This window comes from Rhinatrema bivittatum, chromosome 2 (assembly GCF_901001135.1).
Source record: "Rhinatrema bivittatum chromosome 2, aRhiBiv1.1, whole genome shotgun sequence".
Classification (NCBI taxonomy): Eukaryota; Metazoa; Chordata; class Amphibia; order Gymnophiona; family Rhinatrematidae; genus Rhinatrema; species Rhinatrema bivittatum.
Genome location: NC_042616.1, coordinates 195,767,718 through 195,783,939, shown reverse-complemented (window position 1 = coordinate 195,783,939; position 16,222 = coordinate 195,767,718). Strand labels below are relative to the sequence as shown.

Genomic DNA, 16,222 nt, shown 5'->3' with positions numbered 1-16,222 from the left:
CCGGGGTACAAATTATATCGCAATGACAGAGAGGAGCAGTCGGGAGGAGGTGTGGCGCTTTATGTCCGGGATGGCATAGAGTCCAACAGGATAAACATCCTGCATGAGACTAAATACAAAATTGAATCTTTATGGGTAGAAATCCCTTGTGTATCAGGGAAGACTACAGTGATAGGGGTATACTACCGTCCACCTGGTCAAGATGGTGAGATGGACAGTGAAATGCTAAGAGAAATTAGGGAAGCTAACCAAATTGGTAGTGCAGTAATAATGGGAGACTTCAATTACCCCAATATAGACTGGGTAAATGTATCATCGGGTCACGCTAGAGAGATAACGTTCCTGGATGGAATAAATGATAGCTTTATGGAGCAATTGGTTCAGGAACCGACGAGAGAGGGAGCAATTTTAGATCTAATTCTCAGTGGAGCACAGGACTTGGTGAGAGAGGTAACGGTGGTGGGGCCACTTGGCAATAGTGATCATAATATGATCAAATTTGATTTAATGACTGGAAAAGGAATAGTGTGCAAATCCAAGGCTCTCGTGCTAAACTTTCAAAAGGGAAACTTTGATAAAATGAGAAAAATTGTTAGAAAAAAACTGAAAGGAGCAGCTACAAAAGTAAAAAATGTCCAAGAGGCGTGGTCATTGTTAAAAAATACCATTCTAGAAGCACAGTCCAGATGTATTCCACACATTAAGAAAGGTGGAAAGAAGGCAAAACGATTACCGGCATGGTTAAAAGGGGAGGTGAAAGAAGCTATTTTAGCCAAAAGATCTTCATTAAAAAATTGGAAGAAGGATCCAACAGAAGAAAATAGGATAAAGCATAAACATTGGCAAGTTAAATGTAAGACATTGATAAGACAGGCTAAGAGAGAATTTGAAAAGAAGTTGGCTGTAGAGGCAAAAACTCACAGTAAAAACTTTTTTAAATATATCCGAAGCAGAAAGCCTGTGAGGGAGTCAGTTGGACCGTTAGATGATCAAGGGGTTAAAGGGGCACTTAGAGAAGATAAGGCCATCGCGGAAAGATTAAATGATTTCTTTGCTTCGGTGTTTACTGAAGAGGATGTTGGGGAGGTACCCGTAATAGAGAAGGTTTTCATGGGTAATGATTCAGATGGACTGAATCAAATCACGGTGAACCTAAAAGATGTGGTAGGCCTGATTGACAAACTGAAGAGTAGTAAATCACCTGGACCGGATGGTATACACCCCAGAGTTCTGAAGGAACTAAAAAATGAAATTTCAGACCTATTAGTAAAAATTTGTAACTTATCATTAAAATCATCCATTGTACCTGAAGACTGGAGGATAGCAAATGTAACCCCAATATTTAAAAAGGGCTCCAGGGGCGATCCGGGAAACTACAGACCGGTTAGCCTGACTTCAGTGCCAGGAAAAATAGTGGAAAGTGTTCTAAACATCAAAATCACAGAACATATAGAAAGACATGGTTTAATGGAACAAAGTCAGCATGGCTTTACCCAGGGCAAGTCTTGCCTCACAAATCTGCTTCACTTTTTTGAAGGAGTTAATAAACATGTGGATAAAGGTGAACCGGTAGATATAGTATACTTGGATTTTCAGAAGGCGTTTGACAAAGTTCCTCATGAGAGGCTTCTAGGAAAAGTAAAAAGTCATGGGATAGGTGGCGATGTCCTTTCGTGGATTGCAAACTGGCTAAAAGACAGGAAACAGAGAGTAGGATTAAATGGGCAATTTTCTCAGTGGAAGGGAGTGGACAGTGGAGTACCTCAGGGTTCTGTGTTGGGACCCTTACTGTTCAATATATTTATAAATGATCTGGAAAGAAATACGACGAGTGAGATAATCAAATTTGCAGATGACACAAAATTGTGCAGAGTAGTTAAATCACAAGCAGATTGTGATAAATTGCAGGAAGACCTTGTGAGACTGGAAAATTGGGCATCCAAATGGCAGATGAAATTTAATGTGGATAAGTGCAAGGTGATGCATATAGGGAAAAATAATCCATGCTATAATTACACGATGTTGGGTTCCATATTAGGTGCTACAACCCAAGAAAGAGATCTAGGTGTCATAGTGGATAACACATTGAAATCGTCGGTTCAGTGTGCTGCGGCAGTCAAAAAAGCAAACAGAATGTTGGGAATTATTAGAAAAGGAATGATGAATAAAACGGAAAATGTCATAATGCCTCTGTATCACTCCATGGTGAGACCGCACCTTGAATACTGTGTACAATTCTGGTCGCCGCATCTCAAAAAAGATATAATTGCGATGGAGAAGGTACAGAGAAGGGCTACCAAAATGATAAGGGGAATGGAACAACTCCCCTATGAGGAAAGACTAAAGAGGTTAGGACTTTTCAGCTTGGAGAAGAGACGACTGAGGGGGGATATGATAGAGGTGTTTAAAATCATGAGAGGTCTAGAACGGGTAGATGTGAATCGGTTATTTACTCTTTCGGATAGTAGAAGGACTAGGGGACACTCCATGAAGTTAGCATGGGGCACATTTAAAACTAATCGGAGAAAGTTCTTTTTACTCAACGCACAATTAAACTCTGGAATTTGTTGCCAGAGAATGTGGTTCGTGCAGTTAGTATAGCTGTGTTTAAAAAAGGATTGGATAAGTTCTTGGAAGAGAAGTCCATTACCTGCTATTAAGTTCACTTAGAGAATAGCCACTGCCATTAGCAATGGTTACATGGAATAGACTTAGTTTTTGGGTACTTGCCAGGTTCTTATGGCCTGGATTGGCCACTGTTGGAAACAGGATGCTGGGCTTGATGGACCCTTGGTCTGACCCAGTATGGCATTTTCTTATGTTCTTATGTTCTTATGTCCAAAGCTGCTAAGTTAGCCCTGGGGGAAGCAGTTTCTAAAAGAGGGGTGTAATGTAACAATACTGATTGCTAAATGCCCTACCCCTGCCTGCAGAAGTCCTCACTGGGCCATACTCTGACCTGCTCTAGCCTCTGCCTTGAAGGTTGCATGATGAAGCAAGACTAGTCCCAAAAATGTCTCCCTCACAGCTTGCTTGGGACTTCATCATTGAGTCATTTTGGCTCCTTGCTTTGGTCCTCCTTTTGATTACCTCGCCTTGCCTATGGTTCATGTTTGCCTTGCCTGTGTGTATACCGTACCTTGTTCTTGTGTTCCTTGCCTTGCCCTAGTCTTGTCTAGATCTCCTGGTGGCCTAGCTTGCTTGTGTATTCCTTGCTTTGCCCTTGTTCTGTCTAGGCCTCCCAGCAACTTATCTTGCCTGTGTGCTTCTTGCCCTGCCCTTGTCGACAAGGGCCCCCTCAGTGGCTTATCTTTCCTCTGTGTTGTCTGTCTTGCTCTTGTCCTGTCTAGGTCTCCCAGTGGCCTCGCTTGTCTCTTTTATTTTTGTTGGTATGATACCTGTTTTGCCCTGCCCTGATTTTGGTTTGGCCTGTCCTTTTTTACTGTGTTTCTGCCTGTGTATTCCAACCTTGTTGCTTGCTTTACCTATGTCTCCCGGTGTCCTTTCTTGTCTTTGTGTATTAGCCTTCTTCCTTGCTCTGGTTAGGTCTTCCAGTGACATTTCTTGTTTTGGGATACTTTCCCTTGTGTTGCACCTTGTTCCTGCCTTGAGCTGTGTTTGGCTGCCCTGTTTCCTTCCTGCTCAGACCCTAGCCTGCTTTGTACCTGCATGTACCCCTGCTACAAGTGTCCTGCCAGCCACCAGAACCTGCAGGCTCAACCAAAGTAGGAGGCAGAGACAAAATAATCGCACTGCTTTCCTCTCAAATTCTGTACTACTCCTGTTGGGAATACCTTGCACCAGCCTGCCCAGCTCTGACCCTATGCAAAAAGTGCTAAAGGATAAAGCTCGACTGATCCTCATAGTTCCAGCATGGAACCAGACAGATTTTGTTTGCATACAGTATCTAGTAAGGATGTGAATCCTATTTCTGATGATTCAAAGTTGTCAGAAATCGGGGGCTACCCGAAACTGATAGGAAAACCCCATGAAATTGTTCGTGGGGGTCTCATTGTTTTGGGGGAGGGCGGTAAAAACGGCATACATAAACAAGCCCTAAACCCAGCCCGACCCTTTAAAACTGCTCCTTTAGGTTCCCCCACCCTCCCAACCCCCCAAAAAAACATTTTAAAATTACCTGGTGGTCCAGTGGGGGTCCCGGGAGTGATCTCCCGCTCTCAGGCTGTCGGCTGACACCAATAAAAATGGCGCCAATGGCCCTTTGCCCTTACCATGTGACAGGGTATCCGTGCCATTGGCCGGCCCCTGTCACATGGTAGGAGCACTGAATGGCCCACGCCATTTTTAAAGATGGCTCTGGCCATCCATTACTCCTACCATGTGACAGGGGCCGACCAATGGCACGGATACCCTGTCACATTGTAAGGGCAAAGGGCCATCACCGCCATTTTTATTAGTGGCAACCGACGGCCCGAGAGCAGGAGATCGCTCCCGGGACCCCTACTGGACCACCAGGTAATTTTAAAACATTTTTGGGGGGGGGAGGGGGTCGGGAGGGTAGGGGAAGCTAAGGGAGCAGTTTTAAAGGGTCAGGGTGGGTTGTTTTTTTTTATCGGCTCGGGCGCAGCCAATAAAAAAAAAACCCGATCGGACCGCACAAAGGAAAATTCACGATGTGAATCGGAACCGGAATCGGAACCGATTCCGGTTCCGATTCACATCCCTAGTATCTAGTACAGATTTCCACAGTCCTCCAATGTATCAGGGAATAGATCAAACCTTATTGACTCAAGAAGAGGGAAGTCTGTTTCTTCCATATCTCCCATTCCTTAACCTAATGGCTTGAATGTTGAACACTAGGTAACTGCAGATCTCTCTTTTCCCAGAGGGATTGAGAACAAATAATATCTGCCAGGAAGATGGTTTTCAAGGATGACGAGTCATACAAACTGAACCAAATCACTGTGAAATGGGGAAGATGTAGTAGGCCAGATTGACAAACTAAAGAGTAGCAAATCACCTGGACCGGATGGTATGCATCCTGGGGTACTGAAGGGACTCAAAAATGAAATTTCTGATCTATTAGTTAAAATTTGTAACCTATCATTAAAATCATTGGATTGGAGGGTAGATTGGATTGGAGGGTGGCCAATGTAACCCCAATATTTAAAAAGGGCTCCAGGGGCGATCTGGGTAACTATTGACTAGTAAGCCTGACTTCAGTGCCGGGAAAAATAGTGGAAACTATTCTAAAGATCAAAATTGTGGGGCATATAGAAAGACATGGTTTAATGGAACACAGTCAACATGGATTTACCCAAGGGAAGTCTTGCCTAACAAATCTGCTTCATTTTTTTGAAGGGGTTAATAAACATGTGGATAAAGAACCGGTAGATGTAGTATATTTGGATTTTCAGAAGGCGTTTGACAAAGTCCCTCATGAGAGGCTTCTTTTTTTTTATTTTATTTTTTTTATTGAGTTTCAACAATAATAACATTATTACAATGTTCTCAGAAAAATACAGAGATAAAGAAAGGCAAAGAAAAAATATCCATAACAATAAACGTTAATATCATGTTTAAAGAAGAATTTTATATCTCTGAAAATCATAGGAAAAAGGGGAGTCAAAAATGTTAAGAAGCAGATATTTCTAAAAAGAATAATCATATATATATTAGATTAACGTAAGTTACCCGCTGCTATTTCTTTATATTACCTAACCTCCCCTGGAACTCAAATTAGGAGTGAGAATCCAGATATTCTCAGAGATGTGATGGTTCAAAGAAGACATATTTAGCATTTTGAAACACAAGTATACACTTGCAAGGAAATCATAAATTAAACTTTGCTCCTCTAGTTACGACCTCATTTCTCATAAGTATAAATTTTTTCCTTCTCTCCTGGGTTGTTTTTACAATATCTAGAAAAACCCGCACCACCTGTCCATGAAATTGCTGATCTGAATTGCGAAAAAAATCTTAAGTACGGAATCTCTTTCAGATATGAAAGTAAAAGTCACCAGTAAAGTTTCTGATGATTTTTCCAGTAACTCTGTTAAGTTTAAAGATGATACCTCCTCAGTTCCTATCTCCTTTCGATCACTGGATGATGAAATATAATATGTTTTGGAAATAGTGGGAATAACAGTCTCTTGAAATTTCAAAACCTTTATGAAGTAGCTTTTAAGCAATTCTTTAGGTGGTAAGAAACGAGACTTAGGGAAGTTCAGAAACCTCAAATTAGATCTCCTCATAGCATTTTCCATCACTTCCATTTTATTTGAATGTAAGGTTCCAGATTTAATGAAGTTAACTTGAATTTCTTTAACTTTCTTTATTTCTTGCTCCATTTCTGTCATTGATATTTCCATAAGAGTTGTCTTATTTTCAAGGCTTTGCAATTTATTAGCCTGTTCTTTTAACATTGTTGTAATAGTTTTAATAGATTTGTCCATGTATAATAGGAGTTTCCATATCTCTTGCAACGTTATTTTTTCTGGCACAGTCATCATACACATCTCACTTGTATCCAAAATTTTCACTCCTACCTCCAGGAGATCTCCCTTGTCAGCTTCTGGGTTTCTTCCCCTCCGATCCTCGACTCCTTGGCCCCTGGAGTCCTGCACTGGGCTCTCCAAGTCGATTAGCATTCCGCTGCCAACTCTCTGGGCAGGCGAGGTCAGCGGGGTGGTTGGGATAGATGGTCTCCCAAGATATTCCTCCAATCTTTTGGGAGGCCCAGTCGGTGGACTGGGAGTTCTAGGTGCTCCGGGGCGGAGGGATGTTTCCTCGGCCATTGCGGTCGGCGCCTGCTTCTCATCGAACACGCAAGCAGCCCCTCCCTCCGGTCTCACTGCAGCGGGCCTCACGAAGACTTCCTCAATCTGCGGTTGTCTTTCATTTAATATTGGTGTAGAGGTAAGCAACTCACGAACCCGAGCTTTTCTTTTGGTATAGGGCATCTTAAAAGAATTTTAACCACAAAAGAAATATATGAGAGGCTTCTAAGGAAACTAAGAAGTCATGGGATAGGAGGCGATGTCCTTTCATGGATTACAAACTGGTTAAAAGACAGGAAACAGAGAGTAGGATAAAATGGTCAATTTTCTCAGTGGAAAAGGGTAAACAGTGGAGTGCCTCAGGGATCTGTACTCCATGAATTTAGCAAGTAGCACATTTAAGACTAATCGGAGAAAATTCTTTTTCACTCAATGCACAATTAAGCTCTGGAATTTGTTGCCAGAGGATGTGGTTAGTGCAGTTAGTGTAGATGGGTTCAAAAAGGTTTGGAGGAGAAGTCCATTAACTGCTATTAATCAAGTTTACTTAGGGAATAGCCACTGCTATTAATTGCATCAGTAGCATGGGATCTTCTTGGTGTTTGGAGCTTCTTGTGGCCTGGTTAGGCCTCTATTGGAAACAGGATGCTGGGCTTGATAGACCCTTGGTCTGACCCAGCATGGCAATTTCTTATGTTCTTAAGCCATCAACTAGAGGAGCCAATGGCTTTAAATGGAAAAGATTTCCCATATGGTGTCAGCATAATGTCTTGTTCACATTCTCACGTGACCCCAAATATTTACTAACCTGTTTGCTTTCTCTTTCTAATCAGGCCTTGCCACATCGTCAGTAAGAGTACATTTCAGCACCATAGCAGCTTACCATATTCAAGTTGACTGTAAGCCTATGTCAGCTCATCAGCTGGTATCAAGATTTATGAAAGGCTTATGGCAAATTAAACCGATGCAGAAACCACCTGGGCCATATGATCTGAATGTTCTGTCTCAATTAATGAAGCCACTTTGAACATTATAGTTGGCGTCTCTTAAGTTTTAACATGGAAAAATAGTATATATTGTAGCAGTAACATCAGCCAGAAGAGTTAATGAACTTCAGGCAATTGTTCATTGTCTACCATATAAGTAATTTTTCACAAACGGGTGGTGCTCTGCACCCACCTGAAGTTTCTGTTGAAAATTGTACCAGCTTTCTATATTAATCAAGTAATCATGTTGCCTATCTTCTTCCGGAGGCCACATCCCACCCTGGTCTGCAAAAGAACTTTAGCCTACTGTAAGAGAAAAACTCAGCTGCATCATCAGACTTTGTAATTCTTCGTATCTTACTATACTAACAGACTGGGCATTGCCTAATATTGCAATATTGGATAGCAGACTGTATCCAATATTGCCACACATCAGCAGGTGTACAAATGACTAGAGCAGTGGTTCTCAACCCTGTCCTGGGGACTCCCCCAGTCAGTCGGGTTTCCATGATATCCACAATGAATATGCATGAGTGAAAATTTGCATACACTGCCTCCATAACATGCACATTTTCTCTCATGCATATTCATTGTGGATATCATGAAAACCCGACTGGCTGGGGGGGTCCCCAGGACAGGGTTGAGAACCACTGGACTAGAGTTATGCGAAGTCTGAACCTTTTGGTTCGGCCTTCGTTTTCGGCCCGCCGCAGGAAATTTCGTATTTCCCGTGGTACGGGCCTTTTAAATTCGGGGAGATCTGAATTTCGGATTAGTGCGCACTAACAGTTTTCGTTAGCACGCATTAACCCCGTTAGTTCTCACTAAATCTGAAAACAAATTTTTCCTGAAATTTTGGGGAAAACTCGTTCAGATTTCACGCTCCCCGAACCAGGACAAATTAGGCAATTTCGTTGAAATTGCCTAATTTGTCCTAGATGAATGCACAGCCCTACAAATTACTGACTCCATCAAAGCTTATCAGATTAGAGCTATGGCCTCATCCATTGCTCATCTGCAAGCAGTATCTCTCAAAGACAATTGCAAAGCTGTAATTTGGTTATCAGAACACACCTTTATGTCTCATTACTATCTGGACAGCCTTTCAAGGAGTGACAGTAAATTCAGACAAGCAGTTTTGCATAACCTGTTCACCCAGTAGTCTAATCTTGCTTATTCAGTAAGCGCTCAACTGCAACCCTCAGCTTGGGACTCTCCACATGTCATGGGTAATTCAGTCTTATTGATGGAAAAATCAAGTTTGCTTACTGTAAATGGTGTTTCCTAGCATGTAGACAGATGGACTCAGGACCAGTGGGTTTATGCTACCCTGCCAGCAGATGAAGTTGGAACAAGCTGATGTCACAGTATATATAACCCTGCAGTAACCCCAGCCTGCCAGTATTCTCCTTTTTCAGCAGATGGTGGACCTGCATCTCCCTATGGGGATTGCTTTGAACTGTTTGAAAGGAGAAATTTGAAATTCTAAATTCAGGAAAAGAAAGCCCACTCTCCTGCAGTGATACCTAAAGGTTCCTCCTCCTCCACATGAGAATTCCTGAGGTGATTTCTGTGGTCTCTCAGAGGAGTGCCTTGGACCGGTAGCTGGGTTTCCTGGCATGGACTTAGCTGCTAGTTCAGCTGAAAGGCAGCAGGTGCAGGAGGCTGAGTGCGGTGGTGATGGCAGATGCCCTCTCCCTCCACAGCCGGAGACCGTTGCTGTACTCAGCCGGTAAGTGCTGAGCTCAGATAAGGTTTAAAAAAAAAAAGGAGACAGAGGGGTTTCAGGACTTCCTGCGGTCTCTGTTCTTGGTGCGCCATGCCAACGTTTGACCCTGCTTCCTTTGGGGTTAGGGAACAGGGTAGCCTGATAGGTTGAGCAGGCCCCGGAGGGCTAGGCCCCGTACTTAGGGTTTTTTGTTGCACACCGCGTAGTATGCCACGGTGGCTGTTTTTGTGCACTCTTGTGCGTGTTCTGCTGCCCTCTATAGACCATTGTTGTGCGCAGTGTGTCTGTTCTGTGCACGCGTTGTGCACTTGATTTTGGGCACACTGTTTATGTGCACAACATTTTTACAAGCTTAACTTGGTGCACATGTGCGTGCGCCTTGCGCGCTTCCTTCTAGGTGCTTATTTTTTGGGTACATTTCTTTTGCGTGCACTAGCCATTCCAATGCACATTTACTGCAGCGATTGGCACCCATAATCAAGAAGCCTAAACGTCTTCCTATTTATGTTGATTGTCATATTAGGGCTTCTCAGCCTGACCTGGATTCTAACCTGTGTCAGTGCTGCTCAGTCGCTCAGGGAGAGTTGTCTTCCTTGGATTTTGCTAAGCCTGGCTTTTTCCACTCTGGTGATAGGTTGGTCATGACCTTGACTGGGGGGATTGCTCCTCCCCCAGAACTGCACCTCTGCTGACGAGGGCAGTTCTGGGGGACCAGCTCCAGTTCCTTCTGGGCTTGGTCTGGACTTGGCTGTTTTTACTTGGGTGGAATTTTTTCAAGGCTTAAAAGCCTTTCTTCAGGTGCAGTCCTCCACTTCCGGTGGCTCCTCCCTCTTCCAGCCGTATGCTTAAGCATCGGGGCTCGCCTCCGCTCCTTGTGGGTGTTCCTGACAGGAATCTGGATGGCACTGAAGATGAGGTTGATCCTGATTCCCTGGAAGATGAGGAAATTCCTCCAGGGCTGGAACTGTATCAAACCATGTTGTTGTTCTTTCATAGAAATGAACTGCCAGCCCTGATCTCCCAGACCTTGAAACAGCTAGGTGTTCCTGGTTTGGATGCTATGTCAGAGCCAAGGAAGAATCCCATTTTTGTTTCCTTACGTAAAGACTCTTGTTCTTTCCTGGTGATGGATGCCATCCAGGAATTGATTGATCTGGAATGGGATGCCCCATAGGAAATTTTTAAAGGGGGTTGGACATTAGAAGGTCTGTACCCCCTGGATCGAGCTGTGAGAGAGCATTTACATTTTTCCAAAGTGGATGCTCTGGTATGTGCCATGTCTAAGAGGACGACTATCCCTATAGAGGGAGGAGTGACCTTGAAGGATGTACATGATAGAAAGATTAAGGCTATTCTTAAGCAAGCCTTTGAGGCAGTGGCGATAAATTTACAGATTGCCTCCTGTTGCACACTAGTGATGAGATCATGTCTACTTCTCTCTCAGGAGGTTGATGAGTCTGGAGGGAATTCCAGAGCAGTTACGGATCCTGCTACTTACTTTTTAGCAAACACAGGCTGTGATTTTTCCGGACCTTGGCTAGAGCAGTGGCTTCGGTGATATCGGCCAGGTGTCAGTTCTGGTTGTGAAATTGGTCGGCTGACACAGTTTCCAAAGCCAATCTTACCAAGATGTCATTTAAAGGCTTGCTCTTGTTTAGGAGTGAGTTGGAGAAACTAGCTAGTAAGTGGGGCAAGTCTCCAGTGCCTCAGTTGCCAGAGGATAAGAAACAGTTACAGTGCCCCTTTGGTATGAGGGGTTATAGTCGGGGTTCCAAGTGTTTTCGTCCCTCAGAGGGACAACCTTTCAGAGGACTCGGCCTTTCGGTAGGTCTCAGTCCTTTCATCCCCAGCAGCCCAAGAAAGAGCGGGCTCAGATGGTTTCCTTCCAGAGATTTCCAATGAAGGTTTGCTGACCCACCTTCTGGAACAGGAAATAGGGGGACCTTCCTCTCTCTTTATTGGTGGTGGGTTGAGATCATGTCAAACCTGTGGGTCCTGGAGGTGATATACGAAGGGTATGTACTGAAATTTCGCAGTATTCCTTGGGATGTGTTCATGGTGTCCCCTTGCAACTTCCCACAGAAGAAGCAGGCAGTGGAGTTCACACTTCAAAGACTCCTCAGACTAAGGGCTGTGATTCCGGTGCCCATGTCTCAAGAAAGTATGGGTCGATATTCCATTAATTTTGTTGTGCCCAAGAAGGAGGGCTTATTTTGTCCCATCTTGGATCTCGAGAGGGTCAACCATCACTTGAAGGTAACTCATTTTCGAATGGAAACTTTACGTTCTGTAATAATGGCAGTAACAGTCATGGGAATTTCTGACCTCTTTCACTCTGTCAGAGGCTTTCCTTCATATTCCCATCCAATTGGAACACCATCGCTTTCTACACTTTGCAGTATTGGGGCGCCAATATCAGTTTTGCGTGCTGCCTTTTGGTCTAGCCACTGCTACCAGAATATTTTCCAAGATTATGGTGGTGGTAGCAGCAGCCTGTTGCACCCATATTTGGACTACTGGCTGATTCAAGCCAAGTCTCAGGAAGAGAGCCACCTGGTGACACACAAGATGATCTCCTTACTGCAGGAGCTCGGTTGGGTGGTGAACCTGATGAAGAGCAATCTTCAACCATCCAAGTCATTGGATAGGGTTCCAGTTCGACATGAGACAGGACAGAGTTTTCCTACTGGAAGTTTGGATCCAGAGGTTGATGTCTCAAGAACGTGAGTTGATGAACACCATACGCCCAACAGTGTGGTGCTACCTACGGGTACTTAGCTTGATGGCAGCTACCCTGGAAGTGGTGCTGTGGGCAAGGGCGCATATGCATCTTCTTCAGCACTCTCTGCTATCTCATTGGAACCTGCAGTCTCAGGATTATGAGGTTCAACTCCACTTGCCAATGGAAATCTGCTCCCGCTTCCATTGGTGGTTGCAGGAGGATCATCTGAGAATGGGAGTTCCCTTGTCCTCTCCAGCCTGGTTGGTACTCATGACAAATGCAAGTCTCCATGGTTGGGAGGCTCACTGTCTGGAGTTAATGGCCCAGGGGTGCTAGAATGCTGAAGAGTCTTGCTGGAACATCAGTCACCTGGAGGCTTGGGCAATAGAGCTGGCATGCTTGCAGTTTAGCTACAGGCTGCGAAATCAAGCAGTTCACGTGATGTTGGACAACGCAAGAATGGTGGCCTATATTAGTCGCCTGGGAGGAGCCAAGAGCCAGCAAGTGTTGCAGGAAATAGACCAGCTGATGGAATGGGCGGAAGGTCATCTGCAGATGATTTCAGCCTCTCACGTTTGCAGGAAAAGACAACATAAGAGCGGACTTTCTCAGCAGGGAGAGTCTGGATCCAGGAGAGTAGGTGTTGTCAACTGAGGTGTTTCAGCTGATTGTGGATCACTGGGGCCTTCCATTCCTAAATCTGCTGGCAACTTCTCGAAATGCGAAGGTTCCTTGCTTCTACAGTCGCAGGAGAGATCCATGGACCCTGGGAATAGACACTCTCGTAAAGGTCTGGCCGGAAGACAGATTGCTTTATGCCTTTCCTCCATGGCCCTTGCTTGGCAGGATAATTTGCAACATCAAAGGCCACAGGGGACTAGTACTCCTGGTTGCACTGGACTGGCCCAGGCATCCATGGTATGCAGATTTGCGATGACTCTTGGTGGAGGGCCCCTTTGTCTTCCACAGCACATAAATGTGCTTCAGCAGGGACCGGTTCTTCATGAGGATTCAATTCAATTCTGTCTTACAGTTTGGCCCTTGAGAGGGCTCGCCTGTTAAAGCGTGGTTATTCCTTTGTGATGATTGACACTTTACTCCGCACTCTCAAGTTCTCCACTTCCTTGGCTTATGTGGGGGTTTGGAGATTTTGAGGCCTGGTGTGAGGACTGGGGTATTCTTCCTCATTCAGTTAAGATCCCTCTCATTCTGGATTCTTTACAGGATGGATTGCATAAAGGCTTGGCCCTTAATTCCTTAAAGGTGCAGGTTGCAGCTCTTGCCTGTTTCAAAGGCCTGGTGAATGGTGTTTCCTTGTCATCTCATCCTGATGTGGCCTGTTTTTTGAAGGGAGTGAAGCACCTTTGCCTCCTTTGAGGTTACCGGTTCCACTGTGGAGTCTTAATTTGGTGCTGGACTTTTTGGCAGGCCCTGTGTTCCAACCACTGCAAAGTTATGGTTGTTGACTTTGAAGACTGTGTTCCTGATGGCTATATGTTCTGTGCATCAGATGTCTGAGCTCAGACCTTGGCTTGCCAGGAGCCATTCCTTTGGGAGACTCCAGGGACATTACAGCTGCATACTGTTCCATCCTTCTTGCCCAAGGTAGTCTTGGACTTTCATTTGAATCAGTCCATCTCCTTGCCATCCCTGGATAAGGTCAGGGATGCGGAGAAGTTTCGCCTTTTGCGTTCCTTGGATGTTAAGTGTCTTGTTGTGTGGTCTTTTCAAAAGATGGATCGCCTGTTTGTTTTCCTTGGCAGGAGTAAGTAGAGCACTCCAGCTTCGTGGGCTACCATAGCTCATTGGATTAAGGAGGTGGTCACGGCCACGTATGTGGATGCTGGAAAGCCGTTGCCTACTCAGGTTGGGGCTCATTCCACAAGGGCTCAGGTAGTATCATGGGCGGAGGTTGTCTGTCTCCCGTTGATATCTGCCGAGCTGCAACGTGGGCCTCCTTACACACTTTTTCCAGGTTTTATCGTCTGGATGTGCAGACCCGGAAGGATACAGCCTTTGCACATGTGGTGTTTTCTGGACCGCAGGCAGCCACCCACCCCGTTGGGGAGTAGTTTGGTACATCCCACTTGTCCTGAGTCCATCTGTCTACACCAGGGGTGGGCAATTCCGGTCCTCGAGGGCTGCAAACCAGTCGGGTTTTCAGGATATCCTTAATGAATATGCATGAGAGAGACCTGCATACACACTGCCTCAGTTGTATGCAAATCTATTTCATGCATATTCATTAGGGGTATCCTGAAAACCCGACTGGTTTGCAGCCCTCGAGGACCGGACTTGCCCACCCCTGGTCTACACGCTAGGAAATGGAGAATTTACTTACCTGATAATTTTGTTTTCCATAGTGTAGACAGATGGACTCAGCTTCCCGCCCTTGGCTGCCACATGAATGTGCCAATAGTCCTCCTATGGGGCTCTGAGTCCCAAGGGATTACTGGTAAGTGTTCATCCAGTCGCTAGCTTGGGGTACCTGGAATCTTATGTGAGTTCAGTGTTTATGGTTGGCTGAGTACAGTTCTTGTTACCTGTTTTTAATTATGTTTTTAATAAAGTTTTTTGCTAGATTGTCCGCAGTTGCTTTTGAAGAGAATACAGCTTGCTTCGTCTCCATCTGCTGGCAGGGGAGAATAAACCCATTGATCCCAAGTCAATCTGTCTACACTAAGGAAAACAAAATTATCAGGTAAGTAATTTCTGCATTTTCCATAGACAACAGGATTAATTAGCCATGCTAAATACCCATTCATCTCCCTGGAAAATCAACCTCCTAGCTAGATTCAACTTTAAGTTCTACTGGGGAGGCTCATGAGACAACGCCTGCACAGGAATTTCTGCCTGTGCTTAGTAGAGCTAAAAACTAAAAGCTCTACTAGTTAGGAGAGATGAGTCTGTTCAGTGCCACCAGATGATGTCACCCACATGTCATGGCTAATTCATCCTGCTATCTATGAAATACATTGAATACAGTAAGAACATTTGCTTTCCCAAATTTATTTTGAATCTACTACCTGCTTGTTTCATGCAGTGTGCTCTTGTTCTAGTGCTGTTTGAAAGGTTAAATAACCATTCTCTGTTTACTTTTTCTACCCCATTCATGATTTTGTAAACTTTTGTCAAATCCCATCTAAGTATCTCTTCTCCAAGTTGAAGTGCACTAGCCTGTTTAGCCTTTCTTCATATGTAAATGATTCTATCCCTTTTCTTATTGTTGTTGCTCTTCTCTGTTTTTTTCTAGTTCTGCTATATTTTTCTTGAAATGGAGTGACCAAACTGCACAGAGTACTCGCTGACCTTACGCTCTGCCTCCCTGTTTGTTTTTCTCACAATTATTCACAAGGTCGTAAATAAATAAATAAGGCAGAGTTTCTGAAATGTTGTCCCTCTGACTTGTTCGTGGTGGCTCAGCTCATTCATGCACAATATCTTTGGCCCCCCATTTTGCTGCAAACCTGCTGTGGAACTTGCCACAAACTGCCATATCTGCATGTCAGAGTGGTAGTCTATGGGCTATTCTCAGGATATGGTGGCTGTAGTCCCCTGCACTGTGAAACCCTAGGCTGCCTCTACCATGCCAGCTATGGGATGCTCCTCTTCCCCTTACTATTGGAGGATCTGGCATCTTGGCTGCTGGCATCACCAGCTCCTCATCACTGCTGGATGAACGTTTTTGTGAAATGTTCTGAACCTGAAGATCACAGTCATCACCCCATGGAAAAAAATCTGGATCATCAACATTGGTATATGCTTCAAATGATGAATCACTGAAAAGTAATCTGATGATTTCTTCAAACATGCAGCTCTACTTCTTTGACTCTCTGTATATAAAAAACATATTGACACATAGAAATGTAAGAAGTAGGGCACTGTTGCCCTTCTTCCCCCCAAGTCCAAAACTCTAGACATGGTACAGTTTGCCAAATGAGAAATAAGATAGCATTCCTAGCCACTCGCCTGCTGGAAAGTGCAGGCAGGAATAGAATACAACATTCTCTCGTTCGATCCATGGCAGAGCAGCAATTTGAAGTAC

General features: G+C 44.4%; 1 protein-coding gene across 5 annotated transcripts in view; it reads left to right on the top strand.

The window, feature by feature from the left end:
* AGMO (alkylglycerol monooxygenase) overlaps window positions 1-16,222 on the top strand; it is a 672,742-nt gene that overhangs the window by 313,588 nt on the left and 342,932 nt on the right. The gene's annotated exons all lie outside the window — the stretch shown is intronic.